Source organism: Erpetoichthys calabaricus, chromosome 4 (assembly GCF_900747795.2).
Source record: "Erpetoichthys calabaricus chromosome 4, fErpCal1.3, whole genome shotgun sequence".
Classification (NCBI taxonomy): domain Eukaryota; kingdom Metazoa; phylum Chordata; class Cladistia; order Polypteriformes; family Polypteridae; genus Erpetoichthys; species Erpetoichthys calabaricus.
In genome coordinates this window covers 282,809,415-282,830,399 of record NC_041397.2, presented here as the reverse complement: position 1 = coordinate 282,830,399, position 20,985 = coordinate 282,809,415, and the positions used below count along the sequence as shown (strand labels likewise).

The 20,985-nt window shown below is 38.4% G+C and overlaps 1 long non-coding RNA gene across 1 annotated transcript in view; it reads right to left on the bottom strand.

The window, feature by feature from the left end:
• Positions 1-6,733: 6,733 nt before the first annotated feature.
• Positions 6,734-20,985, bottom strand: part of LOC127527705 (uncharacterized) — a 110,971-nt gene continuing 96,719 nt past the window's right edge. Inside the window, exon 3 of the long non-coding RNA XR_007934868.1 lies at positions 6,734-6,917. This is a non-coding gene — a long non-coding RNA (uncharacterized LOC127527705). The remainder of the gene's footprint in view (positions 6,918-20,985) is intronic.

The window sequence follows — 20,985 nt, the reverse complement described above, 5'->3', positions numbered from 1 at the left end:
ACTAAGGTGTTGTACCGTGTTAACCATTATGAATGTAGAGAAAAGCCAAGCAAAAATTACATCTTCATGATTACATCTTGCCTGAAGAAGGGGCCTGAGTTGCCTTGAAAGCTTGCATATTGTAATCTTTTTAGTTAGCCAATAAAAGGTGTCATTTTGCTTGGCTTTTCTCCATATCCACTTTGTCATTTATGTTCCTTAGATTTACCTGGCACCTTCCTCCATGTGCTTTGCTACTGGCTTCCTGTCTTTTTTTGGTTATGGATATGGACACGCTAGTTTCTCTCCTTGTTTCTGTCTTAAACTCTGCTTCTGTTAGACATTTCATAGCTTATTCTCACCTCTTACCAATCTGAACATCTATGTCTTAGAACCATTGCACTATACTTGTCTGTTGATGTAAATCATCCTTGCTTCTTTATTTTGCAATTGGTGATCTTACTTTTTTTAATCTAAATCTTTTGGATCTGCTTACCTCTTGAATTAATGGAGCATCCTTAAAAACAATTGAGAATAGGGCCACCTCAGTTTCCAAAATGATGATTATTTGGGGCCCATCAGCATCACAAATACAGCGTACTTTGGTTCATTTGGTGGTGTGCTTGATACTTTTGTTCTGTTTGGGAAGGGATAGGTGATGGGGTGACACCATATGGTATATATAGTTTTGCTCTGTTTTCATCTGACCCTTTTAATACATGTCTTAAATTCCTTGAACCAATAAAAAAATGAACATAAAAAAATGTGCAACTGGTTGAAATATTTCTAATCAGCGATCTTATATACAACTTGCTTGGATGGGAGCTCTGACTTGATGTCCACATACTTTTCTTTTCCATGTCTTCATTTCCCAGCAGCTCGAAGGAAATTGCGCTCATTGAATGTCTGAAACAGCTACAACAGCTGCTGAGGACAAAAATGGCCAGTGGGAAACTTGAATAGGGGCCGGCGAAGCAGCAAGGTGAAAGATCTGTGTTTCTGTGTATCCCAGCCAACATAACTACTGTGAAATCATTTGTACCCTGAATCATTTCTCGCAAGGATGGATGGACTTTGTCATGCCTACCTGTAATGTGAATAGTGGTGGATTAGTCGTCATGCATCTTCAGAGGGTGCACTCCCCAAAATCTCACCCCTACTGGCTACCGTTATTTATTATGGAAGCTGTTCCCAGGATCTTCATCATTATCTTTACTCTATACCATCTCTATACCATTTCATCCATTTCTGCCATTTCGGAACTGGGATAAAGACAATGTCGTGAGTGTTTATAGTCGTGGTTGATTGTTGTGTGTTATATTTATATTGCTGAAAGGGAATGAGAGGGTTGACAGATTTTTGCTGTTGTCAATTGATTTTTCACTTAATATATTTAATTCATTTGTTTGATTTGTGTCTCTTTCTGTGAGTGTTTGCAGGTCAAGCCAAGGCTGGATTCCTAGAATCCCTTCTGAAAAAATAAATAAATCACTGTCCTATCGACGGTGTGAATCTGAGCGGCACAGACCACTACAATGTGTAGTTATGCTTTCTCTCCTCCTTGATTAATTTCTTCTATCTTGAGGGGTGTTTTTAACATGTACTGATCTTTTCATGGTTATGTCTGATTTGTATGATTATTGTAACATGTAATGTATTTGCAAATTTATTTAATAAAAACTTTATAAAAAAAAAATCCCTTGTTGTGTCTAATAGTTTGAATATAAGCACAACCTTTGCCTCATTTTGGCCTCTTTGGCATTCATTCAGGGTTTATGTATGTAAGCCAGTTTCCATATACATGTTATGGCCAAAACCCGAAGTTCAGCCAGTTCCCGAATTGGCCAGCCGTTTCGCATTTTGGCCGCGAGGTGTGGCCAAAGTCCAAATTACTAGAAATGACCAGCGTATATGCTACTTTGGTCGGCCATTTCGCGAAGTGGCAAGAACTCCCTGGCCAAAATCCGATGCACTGATGTAAGACTGTCCGCTCAAGGTGCAAAGATACTTAAAAGCTTTCAGATGCAGATTCAGAAGTAAATTTTCCATACTGTGCAAGAAACTGCTCAAGGTGGGTCTTGTTCAGAAAGCGAACACCACTTGAGACAGCCTTCCCCTCGCCCAAACACTAACCGTAAGGTCAATAAAATAGGTCCCTGATGTTAAGTCATTATTTTAGGGCTAAAATGATAATAGAAATGTGAAACCTACTTATATACCTAATCGCAATTATTGTGAAACAACCAAATGGCGTCCGCTTTCTGAACAAGAGCCGCCAAGGCTACACTAGATGCAATTGCACATGCCTTTTTTCTTCCGACATTGGCCAATCATCCTGTGCCATTTCGCAAACTGGCTGGCCAAATCCCGAATTCGAAGAAAAGATCGGACATTTTACAGCAACATTGCCCATTTCCCGGTTTGGCCGGATACTTCCCACTTTGGCCGATTTCAGGTTTTGGCCGTAACATATACATCAAAGAGTTAAAAAATCATAATTGTACTTGTAATTAGTTCATTGCATTTAATTGCATTTTAAAAACTGCAAATTAAATCCCTGTTATTCAGACAGAGTGGAATCTAGTCCAAGTTTGGTTTCCAATAAGTGACAATGCATATTCAGAATGTGGATAGAATGATAAAGTCAGCATTAAAGTATATTCAGTTAAAATGTAACATTGGTTTAGAATATACACAAAAACCTGAAAGGACTGTGATCAAAGTGAAATACCATTTTCTTACAGAATAAATTCGTTTTGTAATAGTTGTCAGGGTTTTGACGGTTTTTTGGTTGTTTTTATTAATTCATTTGTATCTATTATTTAATCTTTCTTTAGTCATTTTGTTAATATCCAGCTTATGTTGCATCGTGGTTTCAGTCTAGGGATGCTTTCCCCCACTGTAGTGCCATTGCACATGCGTCAATTGAGAATGTATTACACACCATCTCATTTAAGAGAGCCTGGCTGGGATTACTCTTAGTCTGAACTTTACTTAAAAACACAGGAAATACTTTTTGTGAAAATAAATAAAGTACGATTTTGCTTAAAAATACAGGTTTATTATCTGTCTCATTTGCTCTCTCACTCTTTCCTATACTGTTTTGATTTCGTCTAGTGTTAGAGAATGTGATTTTATTATATAATAGAAGTATTGTTAAAATTTGTGTTAGTTCTCTTTCTTTCTTTTATTCTAAGATGTTTTTAAAATTATTTTCTGAACAATAAGTGCAGAATAGAACTATGACTTTTATTCTTTTTATTTTACTTGAAATTCTGAACCCTGTAACAGTTTGTCTAAACACAGAAAGAGGAAGTGTTAGTAGAGACAGAAAGCAGTTTTACAGAGAGGGGATTTTTCTGTAGTCATAAGACACCTTTTTCATCTAAGTGGAAATTAACTTTTTTTGACGATGAGTAGGATTTAGAGGAAGGTCAACCCCTACAGAGCCAAATGATCCTTTTTCCTTGTCAATCCACATGGTTAAAAATGAAATGCTTGACTTTTACATTTGCTCACATAGTCAATCAAATGACATTGGACAGAGAGGGGCTAGGGGTGCTCACCTTGGCCCTGACAAGCTTTAAAAAGTCAGCACCTTAAAGTGGAAGTACTGAATTAAAAAAGAACCAGGAAGAAGATGAAGAAAAAGAACACAGCCACCAAGAAGACCCATGCCATGAAACGTAGCAATGCAATCTTAAGAGTATGACAGCTCCTGAAAAAGCCAGGTAGTACTATTGGCAATCTGAGGCACTCATTTACTTTTGTTTTTTCTTCCACTTTTGGCAATTTAAGAATTTTAAAGAGTAGGATGCTGGAATAAAAATGTATTAGATACTCGCTTTGTTTGGCACCTGGGGTATAAAGAGGAGGCATCCTGTAACAGGAGAAGTGAAGCACAGTAGCAGTTGGGGTTGGATGTGGTTCGGTCTCCCCAAAACCTAGTTAGTTCAAGTTTTAATGGACTTCCACTTGAGTTACAGTTATGATTTATCTTCCAACTTCTGCCACATAACAATATAACAGAATAAACTACCAACAATATACCTCTTTTATGGAAAGAAGTTCCCACTATATACAGTTTGTATTTTATCTTGTTACTTTAAATTGTATTATTTTGTGTATTATAAAGTGCCTTGGTGATGGCTTGGTCTTTAAAGGGCACTACAGTATATAAAATACAGACTGGTTTATTTATATGTGTGGGGCAGAAAAATGTTATACATTTATGAAAGGATATTTTTCTGTTCCCACTGTACTCTGTTGCATTCACCATGAACAAGGATAGATAGGCTTGTATGGAAAAAATAGAATAACAGAAAATGTTGATAATAGCAATAACTTACTCAGTGTGAAGAGGAAAAAACAGATAATATAGTAGAATAAAGAGATTATAAATAAACATGATTGAAAATTCAAGAACCAGAATGTAAAAACATCCGTGCTTTTAAATTGAGCCATTGTTACATTTTATTTTATAAAAGCATTGTTCATCTATTCAGAGCTTGCCTTCCTTTAATGCAATATCCTAGGGTGACTTGCAAAACTGAATTGCTTGATAGCTATTTTCCATCATAACCAATTTTGGAGGAATACAAAATTAGTCAAGTGTGAAATATCTCCTCATATTTTACCACTGGAACATAATATTGAATACGCCTACCTCTGCTGAGTATTTATGGCTTATGAAATCTAACAATGTTTGAACCTTACGTGCCTTCCAACTTAGTCTGGTTATAATATCACCTCAGCTAATTGTCAAATCTTGAGCTGCCAGAAGCATTTCTATCTTCTTGAATGAAATCTAATGCTGCAGAATTGTGTTTTCCCAGCATGCATCATTTGTTGCTTAGTTAAAGCAAAATATATGCACAAAAACACAGAACAGATATACTGAGCTTTCTGTGAATTTTATATTTTCAAGATGATTATATATATTTTTTTAATTTCTCTGAGTCGTTGAAAGTTTTTTTCAGTTTGAAATGGATATTATAATTAGCGTACAAAATATTATGAAGCCATTAAGTTATATGTCTGCCACAAAGTGTGTTGGTGTAAAAGAACACTTGGGAGCAAAGCTTGATGTATCTACCCACACTCATTTTAATTTACACTTGGCAGTATCACTCCTACAGGGTTGATGTGTCCACTGTTTTTGCTCAAATTAAACAAAAAAGAAAAGAGAAAGAAAATAAAGGGCAACCTTTAATATTGAAGTATATTTCAATGTTTGCCCAGCAATGAAACACAATCTGAAATGTGGTCTCAGAACAGCTGGAGAATTGAAATTACTTCATACATTCATGATATGCCCCACATTGTATACAGTCCTCAGTTTTATTGTGAATTGTTATTACCAGTAAATTGTATTGCATTTATAAAAGAAGCTTGTAAAAAAATGGAAGAACACCCCCATAGCTGTCTAACAAAGTCAATAAATAATTAATTGTGTCAGGATGATTTGGCAAGCATAGTTGAGATAACAACACAAAATAATGTGCAAACAGAAGGAGAATATAGGACGGGGGAAAAAGAGATGTTCTTTTTTGAAACGACATAATAATACCATTTCATATGTGGGGGTTTTCTCGTACTGGTGAGTCAGGAGGCACCAGACTATAAAAAACTGAAGTGATATCAAAGCTGAATACACGGGGGCACCTTAAGAAAATCTTCCAAAAAAAACACTTGGCAGAACTTACAAAGTGACTGAACCATTATACTGCACACTTTTCTTTAAGTTATGTAAAATCTAATTAATCTAAATAAAGATTCTCAGAATATATGACAAGACTGCTAAATTTAACAAATCTGTGCTGCTTCTAGCATTCTGAGAATAATTTGGTTGTGAGGAACATGGATGCCCTGTGGTCATTTCGTTTGACTCTCGGATTTAGCTCCCTCGGTTGGAATTCTACACCCTGTATCTGTATCTATATTGCAGAGTTTCCATATTCTTCTTGTGCATACGTTTCCTCAGTGTACTTTGGTTTACCTATCACATTCTAAAGAAGTGAGTGGTAGGTTAATTGGTTATTTTAAATTGACCCCACTTGATTGTGTGTTTGAGTGTATGATTGCACCCTGAGATGAGGGTACCCTGTCAAGGATTGATGTTGGCTTTGTACTCAATGCTGTCTGACATAGATTAAGTGGATTTAAGAAAAAAATCATGGTGTCACATAAGAAACTCTACAAAAGCAACAACTTAGAATAGGATTAAAACACTAAATTTGTGGTCCATGAGGAAGTAACCACAGCCTTTTCTTGTGTTGTAGTTTTAAGTAAACATCAATTAAACCTTCACATTCCGTCGACTTTGACTGTCAAATATATTTTATTTTACTTTTACTTTGTTGTTTCTGCCATATGCAGCAATGTAAATGAAATAAACGTTTTCAGTCAGGCATAGCTATAAGAGTCAGGCCAATAATATCTTTGCTGGTGAAAGGTTGAGCATCCCAAATCTGAAACTCTCCAGATCCAAAACTGAAACCACTGTTATTCATCTACAATGATAGTGTATGACTTGATGTAAGGTTAACAGAATTGGCAGTTATGTTTGTGAAAATATGAATTATAAAATAGCATTTGAAGTAAACAATGTGTCACACTCTGTGTAAGAGCCAGTCTTAGAAGGTTAATGCTTTAAGATAAACTCATATTTTTGTTTGCATAATTTGAATAGAATAATATTTTTTTTCATAGTCATAGACAATGGTATAGACTTTTATGTCCTGTAAGGTACAACAACAACAACAACATTTATTTATATAGCACATTTTCATACAAAAAGTAGCTCAAAGTGCTTTACATAATGAAGAACAGAAAAAAAAAAGACAAAATAAGAAATTAAAATAAGGCAACATTAGTTAACATAGAAAAGGAGTAAGGTCCGATGGCCAGGGTGGACAGAAAAAACAAAAAAAAAAAAACTCCAGAAAGCTGGAGAAAAAAATCAAATCTGTAGGGGTTCCAGGCCACGAGACCACCCAGTCCCCCCCTGGGCATTCTACCTAACATAAATGAAATAGTCCTCTTTGTAGTTAGGGTTCTCACGGAGTCACTTGATGCTGATGGTCATACAGACTTCTGGCTTTTAATCCATCCATTATTTTTGGAACATCATGGTACTTAGAGTAGAATGGTGGTGGCACAAGCCACCACCAAAAGGACACCGGAAAAGGAAACAGAAGAGAGAATAGGGGTTAGTACAGATTTTAGAGCCACCATGAATGGTTATTATAATGAATTGGATATACAGAGTATCAGGGTTAAATTGCAGTGAAGTTATGAGAAGGCCATGTTAAAGTAATGTGTTTCAGCAGTTTTTTAAAGTGCTCCACTGTATTAGCCTGGCGAATTCCAACTGTAATATAATATGGTAAGGTAAGGTAATATGAGATCGAACTTTCTTGCTATAACTAAGATACAGTGTGAGTCAGTTGTTGTTTTGAGTAGGTGGTCCCAGTGCTACTGGGGACTGAAAGACCCATTTACAGCATAAAAATGGGATAGCATATAGTTTTCTCACTGTTTAGAAATGGTTCAACTGTGTAAGCAAACTTAAAAAAATCCATCCATCCATTATCCAACCCGCTATATCCTAACTACAGGGTCACGGGGGTCTGCTGGAGCCAATCCCAGCCAACACAGGGCACAAGGCAGGAAACAAACCCTGGGCAGGGCGCCAGCCCACCGCAGAACTTAAAGAAATGAAACAAGAATTTTAATCTTTAAACAGAACTTTTCTTTTCTTTGCCATATCAATTTTTTATTTTTAATTTTTACTAAAGTTTTTTAAATAAAGATAATTTGCCTGTGGAATCATTTCAATATGTCAAGCTATTGCTGAATCCCATTTTGCTGAACTTTGATCATTTTTGGGTAAGTGCAGCTACACCCTGTTTAAAGAAAGTGAGCTTGACTGCTGTTAAAGACAGCTGATAATGAAGAGCTACAGGAGATGCAGACTTCAGTATTCAATACAACAGTAACAACACCAGTAAAAGCCTAGACGAGGCTGTACAACATCCACCTACTGACTGCACATCTGAATGAATAGCTAAAGAAAATGCAAACATGCCATTCCAGAATATAGCTGCAGCATTTTAACACACAGTATATCAATAAACTTATGCTTATCTAAACTCTATTTGCTGTTGTTATGCCATATACTGATGCAGTAGTTAAAATGACAGAAAGATATCGTAGCAGACAGAAGCATTTCTCCAAAGAGTGGTGCCAAGTAGCTGCTGTGGTCTATGTGTGTGTGTGTGTGTCTGTCTCTTCTATCACCACGCTCATTACAATGTACAAATTAATCAGTAATTGTTAGCAGGTATTTTATCCTTGAATTTTCTCCCAGTATCAAGTCTTTTGCTCAGTTTCTTTTGCTCTCACCTTGAAACCCCGGCAGTTTAAAGTGCACAGACTGGAGGAATTGAGAGCAGGTGTTTTAAGAACAAATATTCCAAAATCCAAAAATATCTGCAATCCAAAATACTTCTGGTCGCCAGGCATTTCGGATCAGGGATGCACAATGTTTACTGACAAGTATTATCTATTGTAAGTGAAAAAGCTTCATTTCTCCACTGTCTTCTGCTGTCACAAACTTCTAAATATGTGACCTACCTATTACAGAGACTTTATGCTTTTACGTAATATAGCTGTGGGCTCATTCAATTAACATTCTCTTACATAATTAACCAATAGCCTACTGTATTATACTATCAATAGCTGTTCTGTCTAGGAAAGAAATGTTGAAAAAGTTTAAAACAGATATGTTTGGCCACAAAACTATGACAGCAATCTCATTACTCTAAGAAAATGTAATTTATGTTTGTAAAGGTCACTTGTAAGCCAAGCTAAAATGTATTGGCCAAACATCTTCACCACTTAAGATTCTGGCACCAGCCTGTCATGATTTTGAAAATAATGAGTGTGAAAATGGATCAACAATTGTGACAAATTCTGTTCATTTTTTTCTGTGTGCCTTGCTTAAGAAAGAAATGACACAATGAGCATTACATAAGAAAAACATAAAACAATTTTGATGAAAACAGGACATTCAGCCTTTAAGAATCCCATTCTTAAAGGTCTGTGATGGTATTTTATCATGTTATCAGATCAGCTGTGACACACTCCTAACACAAAAGGTACCAAGAGACCTCTGAGGTTATTTTCTTAATGGGCAATAGAAACAAATGCCAAAACCAGCTGTGTTCCTGCTATCTGTAACCTTTTATCTATCTCACTGTCCATATTGTACCCTGTATATTCAACCCTCAGGACCTGTAATGGTAGACTGCTTGCTGACGAGGACACCTTTACTTCAACCCAGCTTTACCACCAAGACAGGACTGTACAAGAGCATCCTCTTGTGCCCTTAAGGGACCACAGAATGGACAATGTAGCTTCTGGGCTCAGCTAGTAACAACCAAACAAAGACCCTTGTTTCTATAATGATTTGGCTGATTTTCTGACCGTTACTTGGTCTTTTATTTTTTACAGGGTTTCAAAGACCAAGGAATCTATTGGTAACATCTATTTTTTTATTTCAAAGTGTTTCTAATGATGTGAAAAATAAATTATGTTCTTCTATGGAGCTGTATTGTTTTCTTTTAAAGGTGCTGCCATTTTTGTTGATGGTTGACAGACAAGATGATCAGGAGTTTGCAAGCATGACACAGCGTTATAAAAGTCAGCAAAAGGTCAACATTTGCCAGTCGTCTGAAATTTCAGTTTCCTCTAAAGAAAAAATCTGAGTGATTATTCACTTTGTGACTTAATTCTCTTTGCTTTCAAAACTGGCACTTCTGAGTGCAGGCAGGATAGATTTAAGCTTTTTTAAAATTATATTTATTTGCATCAAAATCAATTGCAGCAAATATGAACAATATAAAGAAATATACAACCTGGGTGGATCAAGTTTTTATTCAGTCACAGAATACAATTCCACGCTGACGTTTTTTTTTTGTAGTTCAAACTGCATATCCTTAATTGAAAACTGAGAAGAAAAAGAGTTTTTGCCATAGAGAGTCTAGCAGAGTAGGAACAGAGCTCTATGAAAATGACTTGTTTCAATTTTTACAAAGCAGCAAAGATGGAGGGAAAGGCTCCTCACAAGTGTCCATTTTTGCAAATGAGCTGAAGTCTTTACAAAATTGTGAGAAAACCAACAACCAAACTTAAAGAACACTTTCTTGAGAAAATGTCTAAAAACAAAGCAGCTGCTCTCTCCTCCATTCTCATCCAAAATAAACACACACATGAAACACCTAGCTTACTTTTTTCATCCCTGTCAAATCACAGAAATGTTACAAAATGTTACAGAATCATTATCAGACGACCAAGGTTATTTTCCCATTGGGCATTAAAAGCAGCACTGTCAACTATGCACAATACTATAAATCCTGCTCTGCCATACAGCTTTCCCAGAATACACTGCAGTCCTCTTCAGCCTGACAAGACTTTAAGGCTAAGGCTTATGACCTGAAATCCATCCATCCATCCATTTTCCAACCCACTGAATCCGAACACAGGGTCACAGGGGTCTGCTGGAGCCAATCCCAGCCAACACAGGGCACAAGGCAGGAACCAATCCCAGGCAGGGTGTCAACCCACCGCAGGACACACACAAACACACCCACATACCAAGCACACACTAGGGCCAATTTAGAATCGCCAATCCACCTAACTTGCATGTCTTTGGACTGTGGGAGGAAACCGGAGCGCCCGGAGGAAACCCACGCAGACACGGGGAGAACATGCAAACTCCACGCAGGGAGGACCCAGGAAGCGAACCCAGGTCCCCAGGTCTCCCAACTGCGAGGCAGCAGCGCTACCCACTGCGTAACCATGCCACCCAATAAGACATCTTTCCCTAAAATTTTCCAGGTGAAGCCACATGTCCTCACTAAGATGGGGCTCATCATCCAACTGAAGAGGACTTACATTTAAATTCTGTTTGGCATAAACAGCAACCCCACCTCCTTTTTTGTTCTGTCTATTCTTCCTAAAAAATGTGTATCCCTCTATGTTACACTCATTCCCATCTTTGTTATTTAGCCAGGTTTCTGTTATTGCTATAATATCATAATTATGCTCTGCTACATAGAACTCCAACTCACTTACCTTATTTTTGATACTTCTAGCATTAAGGCAAACTATTTTTAATGTGTTACTCCTTCTACATTTAAATGTTTGCTTAGAATTCACATTACTATGCATTTTTCCTCCATGTATAGATCTAAACCTGGCCCGTCCTAAACTCCCCGCCCCCCCCATTCCCTAGTTTAAACAATCCTTGACTAGCCTACACATACGCCTCCCCAATACATTGGTGCCCCTCCAGTTCAGATGTAACCCGTCACGGTGGAACAGGTCCCATCTGTTCCATAAGGAGTCCCAATGCCCCATAAGCCTGTACCCTTCTACCCTGCACCAAGATTTGAGCCACACATTAAGCCTTCTAACCTCCTCAATCTTACCTGGACCGGCGCGTGGCACTGGCAGAACTTCAGAGAAGACTACCTTGTCAGTTCTGCTCCTCAGCTTGGCACCTAACTCCTTGAATTTGGATTGCAGAACTGACAGACTACCCTTATGTATGTCATTTGTTCCAACATGGACAATGACAACTGGATCCACCCACGCTCTGGCCAAGAGCCTATCCACCCTTCCAGGGAGGTCTCCCAACTATGCTCCTGGAAGGCAACACACCATGTGAGACTCTCTCTCTCTGGAGCACACCTGTGCTTCAATCCCCCTAATGATTCAGTCCCCAACTATCACTACCTCTCTCTTTTTGGGAACTGGTTTTGAGGTGGCCCGTTGGTGCTCCTCATCCCTGCCTACTACCTCAGAATTATCAGAGACACCGTCCAGCTTCGCAAGGACATGATAACGGTGTGACACTTCTAATTCTGGGGTTGATGCCCCCAGGCAGTGTGCATCCTTTACCTTACGCCTTGTGACCGTGACCCACCTATTTCTACCGGCCTAGTCTGGAATCTCCTCCCACGCCACCTTGGGGGTGCACACTATCTCTCTAAAGGACACCTGGGCCAAGTCCGCCAATTCTCTATTACAATGCAGGTCAGCCAACTCCTCCTCCAGTTCAGCGACCCTGAGCTTGAGGTGCTGGATCTTCTGGCATCTCTTGCAGATGTAGCCCTCACAGACAACTGGCTCTTCCAAACCATCATCTAAAAAGTCCAACATCCAACAGGACTTGCATTGCACGGGCCTCATTATTAAAATTTGATTTGGGATTAGTAAACTGCCTTAACTTTTTTTTTCTTAAATTAAATTTCTTCTTCTTTTGGCTGCTCCTTCACATAAATGGTAACACTAAGTTCTGCGACAGATATTTTACACCTTTTCCCCTGAAGCTCCTGTATTGTTCTCCCTCTCAGCTGCCTTCTATTTGTCTTTCTATGAGGTTAACTTTACTTTTCTCTGTCTCTTCTCCTACCTTTGCGCTCCTCTTACTTATAAGCTCTACACTCACACTGTTTGTATTCCCCCGTATTAATGAACCCTTACGCTGTCGCCCACTTAACTGCTCTACCTCTGGACTGCTAAGGTCTGTTTAATCTAAAATAAACAAATAAATAAAACTTTACTACCTTATTTGCTCCTACAGACCCTTGTGCCTGATCGGTGTCTTAATGCTGGCCGCTTACCTGCGCACAGCCGCTGCCCTTTATTCTTTTCCTTTAAACTAAGGAATCACTGTTACAACAATGCGGTTATTTGCTTACAAATGCCAATATCAGTTACTGCTGCTTTCTACCCTACCTCCTCAATGCTAACTCAAATACAGATAACAACAACAAGTAACTTTTCTAAGCGCACCTCCAAACACCCAGCTACTTTTGCTCTTGTGCAGGTGAAAAAAAAGCAAAAAAAAAAACTATCTAAAGGGAAAAAAGCTTTAAAAATTCCCATTTGGTTCCTTATCGGCAACCAAAACCCAAGTTTTTTAGAGCAAAATGTATTTTCTCACACCACAGAACAGACCAAAAACTCTCAACAGCCTCTAGCGTTTGCAAAGCACACATCAGCACAAAGCACACGTCAGCCACATGACCAGCCTTTTAGCCACGTGACCAGACTTTTGTCAGTGTCAGTATCAGCGAAGGCTAAAGTCCATTTGGACCCCTAGGCTGGTTTTCTATGACATGTTGTCGCTATTGTTGGACTTTCGATGACCTGCATTATATAAAGCACACATCCATTCAGTAGCACAAATGGTTCCCCTTTTTGTATATACCGTGACCTTTATAGAGTGCAAGCCCCTTGGTGTATGGAATATGTGCAATTTTAATTTCATAAATGGTTTCTGGTGAGTAACAGTGTCCCCTCAGTTTCATCATAGTTCGACAACCGGGCTGTAGAGTCTGTCCCCCTCTGTGTCAAGAGCCCTTAACTTTCATATCTGGTGCCCCTCTGATGACTAGTGAATTGATTGGTTTTGATCATTGCTGGCTTTTCTCAGTGCCACATGGAATGACATCAGCACTGTGTGACCTTAAACTGGATGAGCAGGATAGAATAAGGACAGCTATTTTTTTCAGGAAAGAGCACTCTATTTTGAAATAGTAACTATAAGAAACTATTCAGACCTCTTCAGTTTCTGAACACTTTATTGTGTTGTATAGTTAATTTTAAATGGATACATTTGCCAATTTTGCCCATCAGTCTAATAACCCATAATGACAAAATGAGAACATGAAAGGTTTGCAAATTTATTAAAAATGAAAAACTGAAATCTCTCATTCATTTAAGTATTCAGAACCTTTGTTGCTGCACTCCACATTGTGTTCCGGTGCATTAAGTTTGCTTTAATTCCCCTTGACATGTGTCTAGAACTTGAATGGAGTCCACCAGTGGCAAACTGAATTGTTTGAACATCATTAAGAAAGCCACACGGTTGTGTATCTAAGAAATGGTTTAGGGGTCATTCTGAAGGAACAGTATGTCAAGTGTATTGGAGGTGAAAAGAGTTTCAGACAGAGTAATGACATATGAAATTGGAGGTGTGATGATGAATGTTGGTAGTGCATATGCCCTGCAAGTTAGGTGTTCGATGGGTGAGAAAGATGATTTCTGGAGTGAGTTGGATGAAGTTATGAACAGTGTACCCAAGGGACAGAAAGTGGTGATTGGAGCAGATTTGAATGGACATTTTGGATAAGAGAACAGAGGAGACGATGAGGTAATGGGTAGGTATGGTGTCAAGAAAAGGAATGAAGAAGGTCAGATGATAGTGGATTTTGCGAAAAGAATGGGCATAGCTGTGGTGAATACATATTTTAAGAAGAGGGAGGAACATAGGGTGATGTACAAGAGTGGAGGAAGATGCACACAGGTAGATTACATCCTATGCGGAAGAGTCAATCTGAAGGAGATTGAAGACTGCAAAGAGGTGACAGGAGAAAATGTAGTTAGGCAGCATAGGATGGTGGTCTGTAGGATGATGTTGGAGAGTGAGGGCAGAGACAAGGATCAAATGGTGGTTGAGTTTAGGGAGGAGGACAGGCACTGGGTGGCAATGAAGAGTTACCAGACAGCTGGGCAACTACAGCAGAAGTAGTAAGGGTGACAGCAAGAAGGGTGCTTGGCATGACATCTGGACAAAGGAAGGAGGAAAAGGAAACCTAGTGGTGGAATGGGGAAGTACAGAATTGTATACAGAGGAGAGAATGGCGAAGAGGAAGTATGATAGTCAAAGAGATGCAGAACGTAAACAAGAGTACAAGGAGATAAGGTGCAAGGTGAAGAGAAAGGTGGCGAACGCTAAAGAAAAAGGTGTATGATAAGTCGTAGCCAGAAGGAGTTGCATTGTGTTTTTGTGGACCTGGAGAAAACATATGACAGGGTGCCACAAGAGGAGCTGTGGTATTGTATGAAGAAGTCGGAAATGGCAGAGATGTATGTAAGAGTTGTACAGGATATGTTCGATGGAAGTGTGACAATGGTAAGGTCTATAGTAGGAGTGACGGATGCATTCAACGTGGAGGTGGGATTGCATTAGGGAATGGTGACGGACAAGTTGACAGATGAGATTAGACAGGAGTCCTCTTGGGCTATGATGTTTGCTGATGATATTGTGATCTGTAGCGAGAAAAGGGAGCAGGTTGAGGAGACCCTGGAGAGGTGGAGATATGCTCTAGAGAGGAGAGGAATGAAGGTCAGTAAGAACAAGACAGGATACATGTGTGTAAATGAGAGGAAGGCCAGTGGAATGTTGAAGATCCTGGGAGTAGAGTTGATGAAAGTGGATGAGTTTAAATACTTGGGATCAACAGTACAGAATAATGGGGATTGTGGAAGAGAGTTGAAAAGGAGAATGAAGGCAGGGTGGAATGGGTGGAGAAGAGTGTCAGGAGTAATTTGTGACAGACGGGTGTCAGCAAGAGTAAAAGTGAAGGTCTACAGGGTGGTGGTGAGGCCAGCTTTGTTATATGGGTTGGAGAAAGTGGTACTGACCAGAAAGCAGGAGACAGAACTGGAGATGGCAGAGTTAAAGATGCTAAGATTAGCATTGGGTGTGACGAGGATGGACAGGATTAGAAATGAGTACATTGGAGGGTCGGCTCAGGTTGGATGGTTGGGTGGCAAAGTCAGAGAGGCGAGATTGCATTGGTTTGGACATGTGCAGAAGAGAGATGCTGGGTATATTGAGAAAAGGAAGTTAAAGATAGAGCTGCCAAGCAAGAGGAAAAGAGGAAGGCCTAAGAGAAGATTTATGGATGTGGTGAGAACATGCAGGTAATGGGTGTGACAGAGCAAGAAGCAGAGGACAAGAAGATATGGAAAAAGATGATCCACTGTGGCATCCCCTAAAGGGAGCAGCCAAAAGAAGAAGACAATTGTGTATCTAAGGTCCCACAAGCCACACTGCAGTTAGGACTACAGCCGAGTTATGAAGTTCAGTTTCTTTAGACATCTTGTGGTATAGATCAAAGTAAGGTAATACAACCATTTTTAAAGCTTTGAGTATTCCTGGAAGAATAGTGGCTTTAATAATTTAAATGGATGAAATTTGGAACCATCACAACTCTTCCCAGAGTTAGCCATCTGGCAAAAAGAGGCCATGTTTAGTGGAGTGAACAAGGACCCAATGGTTACACTATCAGAGCTTCAGAAGTCCTCTGCTGCAATGAACAAACCTGTCACAAGGACAATCTTCTCAGAAGCACTCCATCAGTTAGCCATTTATGGAGTGGCTGGATGGAACCCACTCTTTAGTGAAAGGCATATAACAACATTTAAAGGAATCTGACAGCCTGAAGAAAAAATTGTGATGAGACAAAAAATGTAACTCTTTGGGCAGAAATCCAAGAATTATGTCTGGCAAAGACAAGACACTGCTCATCACCTACCAAATAACATCCCTACAGTGAAGCATGGTGGTAACAGAATCAAATACTCCTTAGTGGCAGGGTCAGGGAGATGAATCAGAACTGAGGGATCAGTTGATAAATGCAGCTAAATAATGAGAGGTTCTTGAAGAAATCCTGCCCTAGAGTGCACATGAAATCAGACTGGGGCTACAGTTCTCCTTTGAACACAGTAATGACCCAAAGCATAAAGCCAACACAACATTGGAGTGGCTTCAGGACAAGTTTATGACTGTCCTTGAGTGATCCAGCCAAAGCCCAGACTTAATCCCCAAAGAACATCTAGAGAGAGACCTCAAGATGGAAGTCTGCAGACACTTCCCATCCAATCTGACGTAGCTTGAGAGGATCTGACAGGAAAAATGGGATCAATTTCCCAAATCTCGGTGTACAAAGCTTAAAATGACCCAAGAAGAGTTGAAGCTGTACTTGATACTGAAGAGGCTTCTACAAAGTACTGAATTAAGGGTCTAAATTCTTACATGAATGAGAAATTTACATAAACTTGCAAGTCTTTCTGAAAACGTTTCACCTTGCCATTATGGATTATTGAGTGTACAATTGGGCAAAAATGGCAAAATTATCTCTTATGTTGTAGATTTAATTTTATGTAAAGTGTACAGAATGTGTGAAGGTCTGAATACTTTATAAATCCACTGTATTGCTGATTGAATATAGCAACACATTTTGGGACCAAATTATACAAATCTAAAATTTTAGGAAGAATGTTAATAATTTGACAGTACTACAATTTAATATGACCACAGCAGACAAATGTTAAATATGAAATAAACACTCAAAAGTTTGGCACATTTAATTAATTAAGCACAACACTGATAAATGCCTGTGTTGTAATACTGTGTCCAAAAATAATTGTGAAAATAAAAACAGCACCGAGCAATGGTTAAAAGAGAAATAAATAGTCAAAATGAAGGAAGTGGTGAAAGCCAGAAGATTCAAAACTGGAAACAGAAGGAAAGGGGCAAGACAAGAATCAGATGTTAGGGGCAACCAGAAGTCCAAACCTAGCACAAGGGCCTACTTGAAATGTAAACTATTACAGCTAAACAGAAATGACTTCTTTGACAAGAATGCATCAGTGGATGAAGCATAATGAGGCCTTTGATGCTGTTGCATCCATAATGTCATCAGAGAGAGATGGTTGTGATCATGTGACAACTTCACAGGCATTGTGTAAATAAAAAAAAACAGAATGTAGGCAACAATAAACTTTGTCAAAGCAAATCAAAATAACAAATAAGCCACAGAAAAGGAATCCTTGGTTGGAAAAATACATGTAGAACAACTAATTAATATAACAGTCTGTTATATTCTAAAATGTTTTGAATAGTTCCTTGTAAAGCAAATTTAATTTTTTTCTAATTTTAAGTAAATTAGGTATAATGTACTATATGAGTCAGTTATTATTTTGAAATGTTCTTAAATTCCCTGTGTGCAGATAGTATTAAGATATTTACTAAGCTGCTGTAGAAACATGTGTGTGTGCTGGTTAACTGTACTGCTAGATGATCCAGTAAAAAAGATAAAGAACTATCCACTATTTTTGTCTGCATTATTGAACACAGATACTGCAATTGTATCATTAACTTTTAAAATGTTATTTTACCCAGGAAATAACAAGAGGAAACACTATTGTCCATACTGATATGGTAGGTAGGCTGGGATTCTATTTCAGTAGATTGTTCATTAAGCAATAATGACCCATAGGGCATTATAACAAACTCAACTTGATTTGTGACTTTGGTGATCCCACGTTTATCTGATAAATAAGGAATGACCTTATTCCAATAAGGTCTAAGTAGAGGACATTTCCAAAACCTATGACCCACTAATACAGATAAATCGCGACATTGTATAGTATTAAATTCCTGTTTAGTGTTGGTTGGCAGAATTCACCAAAGTGTTTTTTACAGTGAATTTGCTGGGTTTGCCATTGACTTATTTAACCAAATATTTTCCTGAATATCTGCTGTGCAGCCAACTTAGAAAGACTTTTTTCCCCTAGTCCACCATGATGCTTTGTGAAGCCAGAGTGTCATCAGAGGTGTAGCAGCCAATGTCACAGCCCCATGAGTATATAATGCTTATCCTAGTAGTGGGCGGTATGCCAGATCAACTGCTATACTGGACAAAATTATTTTTCTGGTATAGATGTAATAAGAACTGTTTTACTGATATGCTAAAAGTTAGCAGAAAACTTGTGAAAAATAAAATGCAAATTCAGGAGGAAACTAAAAAGGTAATGTCATTTTTCAAAGACTTGTATGTGACCTATGTGTAATACATGAGCCTACCTTTTAGTAGTATAACCCAGTGTGCTGTACAGTTGATGCAGACGGGAAGAAGTAAAGAATCCATGTGCTTTAATGTTTCTTTTATTTGGTAACAATGGCAGTGAAGGAGCAAGCACATCGGTTTCGACAGAAGTGAGTACCTCCTATCAAATGTGTGGGGGCTAAGCCTGAAGTTTCAGCAAGGCTCACGAAAATGCTCCCTTGGGTTCCCCTTAACACCACTAATTCACTTTCTGTTTGTTTGTCCTTTTACCCTCCCGAACTCCATATCTATTATTCTTCTCCCCACATTGTTTACCTCTCTATCTCTTTACATGCCTGTACCACTTTACAATTCTTTCCTTATTTTCTTTGAGATTTCTCCAACTTTTACTGTACCTATGATTTTCTGATTCTATCAAGTATTGTTAGCCCATACATCCATCTCAACAGGGATCTTATCTTATTCATTGTTCTTTATCATCATGGAAGATTGCAAACATTCCAAAATGTAAGCATACTTAAATTGTGCTATTTGTTCTTGGGCTTAATTTTCCTGATTACTGTTTCTTAATCTAATTACAAAATTTGACCTTCATATGTTTATCAATTATTTCTTGTTTAATGTCTGATATCCGTTTGTGTCCCATGTTATTAAAGTTATCTTTGCTTCTATTTCAATTGTATTCTTTTTAATATGTGTGAAGCCCTTTGAGCATGCGAAAGGTACTACAGAAATAAAATGTATTATTATTACTATTATCCTCATTTCTGTACATTTTTATTTTTACCGTTATTTGCTTTATCCAAAGTGACTTACAAAAGACTGACAGCATGGTCCTTAACTGGAAAATTCTGGGTTGTTTCCAGTGTCTGAGGGGAAACTGCCTTAAACGTAAGAGGCAGAGTCTTGAGGAATGTTGTATTTCAGCCATGGTTTCTTCTCCTCTAACACTAGAATTACCAAAGCCTATGAAAAAACTCGTAAACCCGGCCCACCTTAAATTCGTTCGAACCTTTCCATCAGTGTCTTTTCTTTTGTAAATGTGTGCTTTGTGAGCATGTCCATGTTGATCAAACAGAGGAAGCTCTGCAGTTTACTTGTGACTTTAAACTGTAGGAAGATATGTAAATAAATCAAGGTAAATAACATTCGATCAGGCTTTTATATAAGAAACATATAAATGTTTTTATATAAATACTATCACAAAACATAATCACAAACTGGATTTTGCACAATACCTTGGCGAGCTCTATAAGCTGTGCTGTTTCTTTGAAGGACAGGTGTGGGGCAGACTGACTGGCAGGATGACACCCGAACTGTTGCTGAATCCAAACGGTGCCATCTTTCACCTTTACACCTGGTGCAGCTGCGTTGTTCTTATATGTAAGTGGACGTTTCTTGCAGGGAGAGTTTCTGTTCTCTTCGATGTAGAACCCTCATCCTCATCTGAGTTCACCTCTGTTAAAGCACGTCTTTATTTGAAAATAGCAGTGTCAGATCAGGGGGAGTGTGAATGCGACTGAGGGAACAAAACTGAATTAAAAAGAAAAAAAACACTAACCTTTACAAGTACCATACATTTACAGCAGCTGTTACGGACTCAAATCAAATGTATGTTTTTATTGTATAATAGTAAAAATAAGAGCAGCTCACTACTCAAAACATTTATTTTGTGATGCACCAAGGTTCGAACCCACGGTCTGTTGATTATGAGTTAGCAGTTCTTACCACTGTACTACCAAAGCAGTCGGATCAACAAAGTACACTAAACCAATTTCATTTTCTTCAGTTATAGTCTTGAATAAAAGCGCTCTTGTTCTGTTATATTTGTACCTTTTGTGAAAGCGCTTATTTGATATTTGGACTTCAGTCTTCACACATTATACACTTCATGTCAAAATTTTGTTGTTAGTACTAAAACATGAAAAAAGTTTGGATTTTAGTTATGTGTTCAACATTTCTTGCATTTCCTGTCATCCTACACTTACATAGATCTTTGTAGACATGGAACACACATGAAATGCATGTGTTACAAATAACGATATATTATTTAGCCTATACAGCTCCAGGTACCTCACTCTCAGATAAAAGAGGATTGAGCTGGGGGAGCTTTTTGCTGTTTCTGCAGTGGTGGGGGGATGGGATAGCAGGCTGCTTGCTGCTTGTATTGATCGACACATTTACAACACAAAAGACGCTGACGGAGTGGTGCAAACAGATTTAAGGTGGGTTTACGATTTTTTTTCATAGGCTTTAGTAATTCTAGCGTTAATGTTTTTCTTGTTTACTTGTG